General features: G+C 40.1%; 1 long non-coding RNA gene across 1 annotated transcript; it reads left to right on the forward strand.

The window, feature by feature from the left end:
* The first annotated feature begins 1,605 nt into the window (after positions 1-1,605).
* LOC129153158 (uncharacterized) lies at positions 1,606-6,044 on the forward strand. The gene is made up of 4 exons (XR_011521454.1): positions 1,606-2,187; positions 2,882-3,021; positions 3,624-3,714; positions 4,850-6,044. It is a non-coding gene; the product is annotated as an uncharacterized lncRNA (long non-coding RNA).
* The last annotated feature ends 3,082 nt before the right edge of the window (positions 6,045-9,126 follow it).

Genomic DNA, 9,126 nt, shown 5'->3' on the forward strand with positions numbered 1-9,126 from the left:
GCTAACGTTATCTTAAACAGTTTATTTAGCTGCTGGAGCAGATTAAAACGATGATGCCTCACACTTAGATCGTTGCCGCTGGTTTCATCTTCACCCAGTCACCTGTCGCATTTAGTAAAGTGAAGCCAAACTTTAGAGCACGTTCATGTTCATCTAGTCGGAAATTCGGAGTTCTGAGGAGAAAGCGAACGCACCATTAGCGGAACGGAAGCTAACATATCAAGATAACGTTATCTTAAACATTTTATTTACCTACCGGAGCAGATTAAGATGAGGATGTCTCACTTAGATCGCTGTCGCTGGTTTCATCATCACCCATCACATTTAGTGGACCCAAGCTTTAGCGTGCATTCTTTCTACCATGCTGCTCTGTTTACAACTCGCTCGCAGCGAGCGATGACATAGCGCTCTTGCGCATGCCTAGCTGTCTTGGCAAGTTCTCGTTATGAAGGACGGGTACTGAAACGAGGCACCGTTTGAAATGATGTGAATCGGTGCCCGGTCGGTACTATGGAATTCGGTTGGTACCTTAAAAAGTACCGAATTCGGTACCCATCCCTAGTTAGAGCTGTTGCCTTGCAGCAAGAAGGTCCTGGGTTCGGCCTGGGCTCTTTCTGCATGGAGTTTGCGTGTGCTCCCTGTGCATGCGTGGGTTCTCTCCGGGTACTCCGGCTTCCTCCCACAGTCCAAAAACATGACTGTTAGGTTGATTGGTCCGTCTAAAATTGTCCTTAATTGTGAGTGTGTGTGCATGATTGTTTGTCCTGTGTGTCTCTGTGATGCCCTGCGATGGACTGGCTCTCTGTCCAGGGTGTACCCCGCCTGATTGCTCGTTGACCTCTGGAGATAGGCCCCCCCTCGCACCCCCCACCCCACCCCGCGACCCTGCGTGGACAAAGCAGGTTCAGAATATGGAAGGATGGATGGATGGATGGATGGATGGATGGTCCTGAGGCTCAAAGAGAGAAACTTTTACCAAAATTACAATCTCTGTCTTTTAATCCTTCTGAACAAGTGAAGAACCTGGGTGTGATTTTTGACTCTGAGCTGACTTTTATCTCGCACAATAAAAACATCACTAAAATAGGTTTTTATCATCTAAAGAACATTGCCAGAGTCCGCCCCATTCTCTCTCGGGCCTATACGGAGATGCTGATGCACAGTGTTGGGAGTAACGCGATACAAAAAATAATTAATTACTGTAATGCATTGCTTTTTGCTGTAATGTGTTAATGTTAGGCATTACAGGGAAAGAAAATGGTAATATTTACTCGCTACAATTGTCAGTAACGCAGTAATTACAATGCATTTTTAAACCCAGAATCAAGATGTCGGTTTCCTAAAGATTCAAATTGTGGGAAGCCTGAAAAAAGATCCAGTATCCACATATATGACGTCATTTATGGACTCAGCTTTGCAGGCATTCTATGAGCAGAGAGGACGCAGCGGTAACGGCTCAAATACTCCAGCTGCGTGCGGCCGCTGTTATATTCACAAAATCGCTCTGCCAAAACAAATTAATTCGTTTGCGATCATTTATATCAGCCCTTATTCTCTGGTACTTCATGTACTTTTCAGCTGAGTTCATAATCTGTGCCCCGGTGATTTCAATCAATCAATCAATCAATCAATCAATCAATCAATCAATCAATCATCAAAGCTTTATTTATAAATATATATAATTTGATAATATATAATATAATTTATTTATTTCAACTCATTGCTGCTGGAGCGCAGCGCATATTAAGCTTTTTTTTTGCGTTGCACTGTAAATTGCATTTACCCCTTGTTGTTGTCCCAACGTTTGATTTCATGTTAATATAACAAGGCTTTTGTATTGTTGTTGTGATAAATTAGAATAATTAGTTAAACACATCTCAACAACACTAAAAATGTTAAACAATAATTTTATGTCCAGTCAAATAAATTATCCAAGTCTACTTGACTTTTGAGCATTAAAATGTATGTCCACTGGGTGGCGGTAAGTGGCACAAAGTTTGTTTCGCAGGTGCCTATGATGACGGAAGAAGAAGTCCACGGAGTTTGGGCTCAGTCAAGAAGTCTCACGTGGGCAATGTTCTGTCGGTTTGCTTCAGAAGGACTAACGACTCCAATTAGGGTTAAAACCAACTACTTTGTCCATCTAAAGGTGACACTGAACCAGTTCAACAGAGGCCCACCACTTTGGTAAGTTTTCTTTGGTTTTATGTTGAATGTGTTAGTTGTTAAATAGCATTAGCTCGATTAGTCATAGTGTAATGAATAAATAAAAGGTTTGAACCTGAAAGTAAATCGTGTAATTCTAAGTTTAATGTTGAATGCAACTTAGTATATCTTATATTTGAACGTTAGAAGTAGGTAACTCGCTGTTTGTTGGTTAGCATAGCAGGGTTGGCGGGGAAATTGTTTTGGGAAATGTTTACTAAGTAACACGTTAATTAACCTTTTTCCCGAAAATGTATACTCATAAAATTAAGCTAAATGCTAAATGCTCAAAGCCGGGTCCACATGGGCGCATCTGTGGCGCGAAACAGCAGCGGAATCTCGCAGCATCTCAGCCGTTCTCCTCGCTAAACTCGCGCGATAACAATCCCACGAGACTTCGAATGTCTCGGTTTGTTTATGCCATCCGCCATTAAACCAAGAAGACAATTTACATCACGTTCAAGATCTCTGTTTGATGTCATGTATACTGCCGTGCCTCTCCACTACCAGGGTTAAAACCGTGAAAAACACTTGTCGAACCATGCTGAGGGTAAATCAGCCGTGAGGTTACACGCGTGGACATCATCTACATCGATAATAAATCGCATCTATGTAACAGACTTTTATTTTGACACTACCGGTCATTTTAGACTTATGCTGTGTGTGTGATTTCCAGTTTGCTCAGCTGACATCTGTTGACCTAAGAAGTCTTTCTTCAGTGGACTGGATCAGCATTTGCCAAGGTTCCTGGAGCTATTCAAGGCCAAGAGTGGGAAATCAGCTGGACTAAGCAGGCAGCTTAAATGTCTTGATGACGTAAGCAAATAAATGTTCACATATTTTTGTTAGTATTAGTAACATTTCCTTTGGAGATTATTTACAGTTTTACCAGTTTTCAGTATTTAACAGTATTTTCTATTTTCTAATATAGAGAAGAAGAAAATTATGTTAACATTTTGTTGGGTTATTGTCTTTGGGTGAATAGAATTCAGTCATGCCTTTTAGGAAATCCATCAAATTGTAATTATCTTTGAAACAATCTGCCTGTGTAAATTTAGCAAAAAAAAAAAAGCATGTTTCTACACAGAATTACCACAACCCCGGTAGCTTTCCTATAGTGATAGGTCAGAGTTGGAAAAACTTATCAGAAAAATTCTATTCCGAAAACTATAGTATTTAGAATTAAAAAAATGGCAAAAGGCTGCCGAATCCCCCTCCCAATAAAACAAAAACAGAAAAACTGTCAGTCAACACAAATTCTGTAGCAGACTTCTATTGCAGTACAGGTTTGAAAGAATTATTTGAAGTGAAAATGTCCAACTAATCAATTAAATATAGAAAACAGAATAAAAGAATCAGGATATCAATAATTTGTTATTCTCTTTATAATTAGTTGTTTTGTCTTTTTTTTTTCTCAGTCCTCTATGCTGAGGAAGAGGTCAGTTGTTCTTCCGGTGCCTTCCGTATTTTCTCAAGGATGATCCTTCAAATGCATTCAAGACTGTTCAGGTGAGCATTTGTATCAAAAATGATCTTTGAACAATTTCTTTATAAGTGAAAGTAGTGATGTGATATTAGATGTAGTTATACAAAGAAGGGTTTTAAAGCCATACTATGCAACTTTTTCACATTATTAAATCACTTTCTGGAGCCAGTATGTGCTAAAATGAACCTTTGCTGGGGTGATGAAATGTCACACAGACCCTTAAGCTTGGTTTATGCTTGACGCATTTACTTTCCGCTTGGTGATGCGGCTCGCGGATGGAACACGCTTCACAACTCGCAGCGTTTATGGTTCATGCGGCTCGTCTCTGCGGTGAGCCAATATTCTCCTAAACTGTAGGGGGCAGCATGGAGCTCTACGGCATGCATCCAACACTACACCATAGTAGAAGTAGAAATTACTGTTTACAACATGACATTTCAGCATTTTTAACAGCCTCCTCGTCTTTTCCGACAGTGCGAGCTATTTCTCTCCAAGAATTATTAACAACATGTTGATCACGGTGATCTCTGAGAGCTGAATCATACAAATGTCTGTATTTACCAACCTCTGCCATACTAGTTCTTGCCGGTCCGCCATGTTTTTCCGCGTCCGACCGTCCGCGTGGTTAGAAAATTTCCTAGGTGCACGTTGCGGAAGTTTTGGGCCGTGTGGAGATGCGGTGGAGGGCCGTGGTTGTTAAAATGACGCAACTTTTCCGTGCGGACCTCGCGGACGCGTCAAGCATAAACCAACCTTTACCGCCCTCTGTTCTGCAGCTCTCCATGAGAGGGGGGGTGGGGGGGTTGCACACGTTCCGCTGCTGTTTCTCACCAGTATCAGCTGATGGAGGACTGTTGTGCAGTTCGTGTCGGGGAGAGGGGGCGGGCATGACGCTTAGCCTGGCGGATGGGCAAACAAAGCCTGCTAAGCGCTGGGGGAAACTCTGAAATATGAAAAAGTTGCAAAGTATGCCTTTAAAAGGGCAAACGCACAGCGAGGAGATACAGTACGTTTCAATTCTGCTTTGACCACAGACAGACACAAGGGGGCACTAAAAACAAGCAAAACCGCCTAGTCTCCTTTTAACAAGGTTGTCTGTAGAATTATCCAAATATTGCAAGGGGTCATAGTGAGTAATTTGCTTTATAACTTGTGTAGGCCATTGACGAGGAAGCCACACTCACTCGGGGAATGAAAATTGGAGTTCTGCTGGTGAAAGATGGAGAGGACATCATTGCCACATCAGTCATTCTTGAGGAACAAGTGGTCCTGCCTGATGTGGAAGACATTCCTCATGCCATTGCTCTACTGATGGGTCTGCTTTTTGCCTTTAATATAGACTATCCAAAGGAACTCAGGTACACATTTGAAGTTTTTCAAAAGGTCCTGATGAACATCGGCGGAGGTCAGTGTTCCTCCCTTGTGCATGGTTTGAGAAACAGACTATTACAAAAAACCATGTAGATTCTCCTGAAATGTCTCATCTCATGACTCATGGATGTCTGAGCTTTTTGAAAGCACTCAACGTTTCCTGTTAAACATTGTTCCAAAGGTCATATAGAAGTTTGGCACATGGTTTGGAATTCTTGTTTTGTTATTTCATCTGTTTAGGTTTATTCCATCAGAAAATATAGTCATATCAGTTCAAAGCCAATCAAATGCATAGGTTGATAAAAAGTATTGCAATAAAGAGGTCAACATAAGACCAAATGATAGATGACAAGATTAAAATGTGCACTATTTGTTTAGAACTACTATTTTGAATTGTATCATTTTGAATTTTATTTTATTGTTTTTATTTGTGCAAGGTTTTGTTAGATGCTTTAAAAGTGTATGCACTTGAGTTAATGTGCAATTACTTGTCTCATTTAAGACACTAAATATGTTCTAACTATAAGACCTTGATGCTGTGTTAATGTTTTTTTTTGAGTGCAGACTGTTCTAAAACGTTTTCACTATTCATTACAAAACAAAACAGCTTCAGTAAATGTTGCAGAGCTGTAACTTCATTACTGCTAAATAAATAAATAAACTAGCTGAGCTGATGAACATGTGTGTATTGCTTCTGTTTTTAGAGGTGAAATTTATCACTAAATGGATCATTTTGTGTGAAATGTACATAAATTAATCCTATAAATGTTTTAAATTTCCAATATACAGTGCCCCCATCTTTTTGCGATATGGCAAATGTTTTAAATGATTTAGTTAAGTTGACTTAAACATTTCTTCCAAATGAATTGATACTTTTAAATTGAGTCAACATACATTTATGGATTACACGGACTGTACCAGTCAGTTCTCTCAATACCCAAACTAGTTTTGACAACGTAAAATTATTAATTGTGGTTAAAGTTAAAAAAACTAAAAGAAGTTGAATCAACTCTTGATTATAAATTAAACTAACTTAAAAACATGTTGGTATAACAAGAGAGTTTAATTTGTGATAATATATGGTAACGTTAAGACAACAAATTTTGTTTTTTCATTTAACTCAAAATTTTAATGCAGCCCTTTCACTCGTATTTTTAAGTTGAAACAATATGTTTTATTTTACAGTGTGGGTAGATCCCTTTGGCTGATTAGTTAGAAAGTAAGAAATCTAGGAAACAGTTTTTCTGGAAGACGGAGAAAACATGCACTATGCAGGAAGGTTAGAGAGAGAAAGGGCAGGAAAGGATTCAAATAAAATCAAGAAAACAAAACTAAGTGTTTTAAAAGAAAAACGTAGGTAGATTTATCCCCAATACACATTTTTACCAGTGAAAAGCAATAATATATAAGCATTTAATATTTATACATGTGATAGAATCAGATCACTCCAGAAGTCAGTCCCACATCCAGGGCCATATCAAGGCATTTGGGGACCAAGGCAAATATAGGCTTGGAGCCCCCACCACCCCACTCCCTGCTCAGTTAATATAAGATGGCAGCGTGCTGAGAGTACAGATTGTTGTTGCTTTTATTTAGTAAACAATCATTTTAAAGCACTGTTATTATATCTGACTGTTTCCTAGCTCAGACACCACATCACTTTTCACATATATGTCATGAGCTCACTGAGCGTCACATTACCAGATTCATGTTGAAGTTGTTTTGGTGAAAGTAACTTAAAGTAATGCAAAAGTAATGTAATGCCTTACATTTTAAAATCAGTAATATTGTAATGTAATGAATTACTTTAAAATGAGGGTAACACGTAATAAATAATGCATTACAGTTTTGAAGTAACTTGCCCAACACTGCTGATGCATGCTTTTATCACCAGTAGAATAGACTACTGTAATGCCCTGCTTTCTGGTCTTCCCAAAAAGAGCATTTCAGGCTTACAACTTCTACAAAACTCTGCAGCACGTGTCCTGATTAAGACCAGGATGCGGGAGCACATTACACCAGCTGTAGAGTCACTGCACTGGCTCCCCGTATGTTTCAGGATCGATTTTAGTGTATTAATGGTCTTGGGCCTTCATATCTTTCAGAACTACTTTTACCTTACAAACCCTTGTGGCCTCTGCGCTCCTCTGGCAGGCGTCTTCTTCTCATCCTTAAAGTCAGGACACGTTCCCACGATGAGGCGTCCTTCCAATTTTGTGGACGTCTCTGGAGCAGGCTGCCAGAGGACCTCAGGGTCATAGAGAATGTTCATGTTTTTAAGAGCAGGCTCAAGACTCACCTTTTTAGCTTTTAACTGATATCTGTTTTTAGCTGCATTTCCTGTTTTATTAATTAACTTATTTATTTTATTATTTTCATTTTGGTGGTATTAGACATTTATGTTTTAGTGTTTTACTATGTCTTTAATCAGTTTTAATTAGTTATTTTACTATCCATATTAGCTATCATTATTAATAATCATATTATTACGTATTTATTTATTTTCATTTTATTTATTTTAATCATACCAGTGTTTCCTCTGTGGGGCCCTCTACCTCGGGGTGGTGGTCAAATGTGGCGGCCTGGGTGCTCCCAGGGTGTGCTTAGGCGGTGGCGGGGGGTTCTGCCCTCCCTCCCTGGGCGCCCTGGTTTGGTGCTTTGGCTGCTGGCGTTGATTCACTACTGCCAAGGCAGATGGCTTATCTGATGGTGTGTCATTCATTACCCAACCCATCTGAACTCAGCCTAGTGTTTACTTATGCTGTTTTTTAGGTTGTGTGTATGTGTGTGTGTGTGTGCGCGCGCGCGCGTGTGTGTGTGTTGTGGAATGGGGGATGTAACTGTCACAGTTGTTTTTATATTTGTGGGAAAGGGATGGGAATATGGGGTCATTTCAATTCAATTCAAGTTTATTTATATAGCGCCAAATCACGACAAGTGTCCTCTCAAGGCACTTCACATAATAAACATTCCATTAGGCCAATCAGAAATAATTTTCCCTACGTATATAAGGAACCCAGCAAATTGCATCAAGCAATCCTCATACTAAGCAAGCATAAAGCGACAGTGGAGAGGAAAACTCCCTTTTAACAGGAAGAAACCTCCAGAGAATCCCGGCTCAATATAAGCAGCCATCCTCCACGACTCACTGGGCATGGAGAAGACAGAGCAGATACACACACACACACACACACACACACACACACACACACACACACACACACACACACACACACACACACACACACACACACACACACACACACACACACACACACACACACACACACACACACACACACACACACGCACGCAGGCACACTCACAAAGACTAGTAATGTGTCTATAGTTATATTGTGATGTCTTAGTAAATATTCTATTTGGTGAAAGATAAACTTTATTGTATTTATCCTAGTGTATCTATAATTAAACGGATAAACTAGTATTAGCACATCCAACGTCAAGGAAAGCAGAAAGCCATTATCAGGAGAGGGAGAATGTTTTAGTGGTTAGCAGCAGTGTGCTAGACGATGCCCCCCTCCATGAGGCCACCACAGCTCAGCAGAACGTTGTTGTAGCTTCTTCTGGGGAGAAAAACACTTACAGAGAAAATAAAGTTAACAGCTGAAATTGCAGAAAATAGTACAGTTAAAGAGCAGACTGTAGAAGAAAGCAGTAGAGTGTGAAAAGTGGTCAGTGTATCCTCCAGCAGTCTAAGCCTATAGCAGCATAACTACAGAGATAACTCTGGATAATCTATCCTATTTAGATGGAGGCATGTTGGAGTCAGGGCAAGGGAGAGCCGTCTTTACCGACTGTACACTCCACCTCCCTGTACTCCCCCACTTGTCCAGATTTAGGCTAACATCAGATTTTAACCATAAGCCCTATAAAATAAAAATGTTTTAAGCCTATTCTTAAAAGTAGACAAAGTGTCTGCCTCATGGACTGAAGCTGGGAGCTGGTTCCACAGGAGAGGAGCCTGATAACTAAAAGATCTGCCTCCCATCCTAATTTTAGATATTCTGGGAACCACCAGTAGACCTGCAGTCTGAGAGCGAAGT

The sequence above is a fragment of the Nothobranchius furzeri genome, chromosome 9 (genome assembly GCF_043380555.1).
Source record: "Nothobranchius furzeri strain GRZ-AD chromosome 9, NfurGRZ-RIMD1, whole genome shotgun sequence".
NCBI lineage: Eukaryota > Metazoa > Chordata > Actinopteri > Cyprinodontiformes > Nothobranchiidae > Nothobranchius > Nothobranchius furzeri.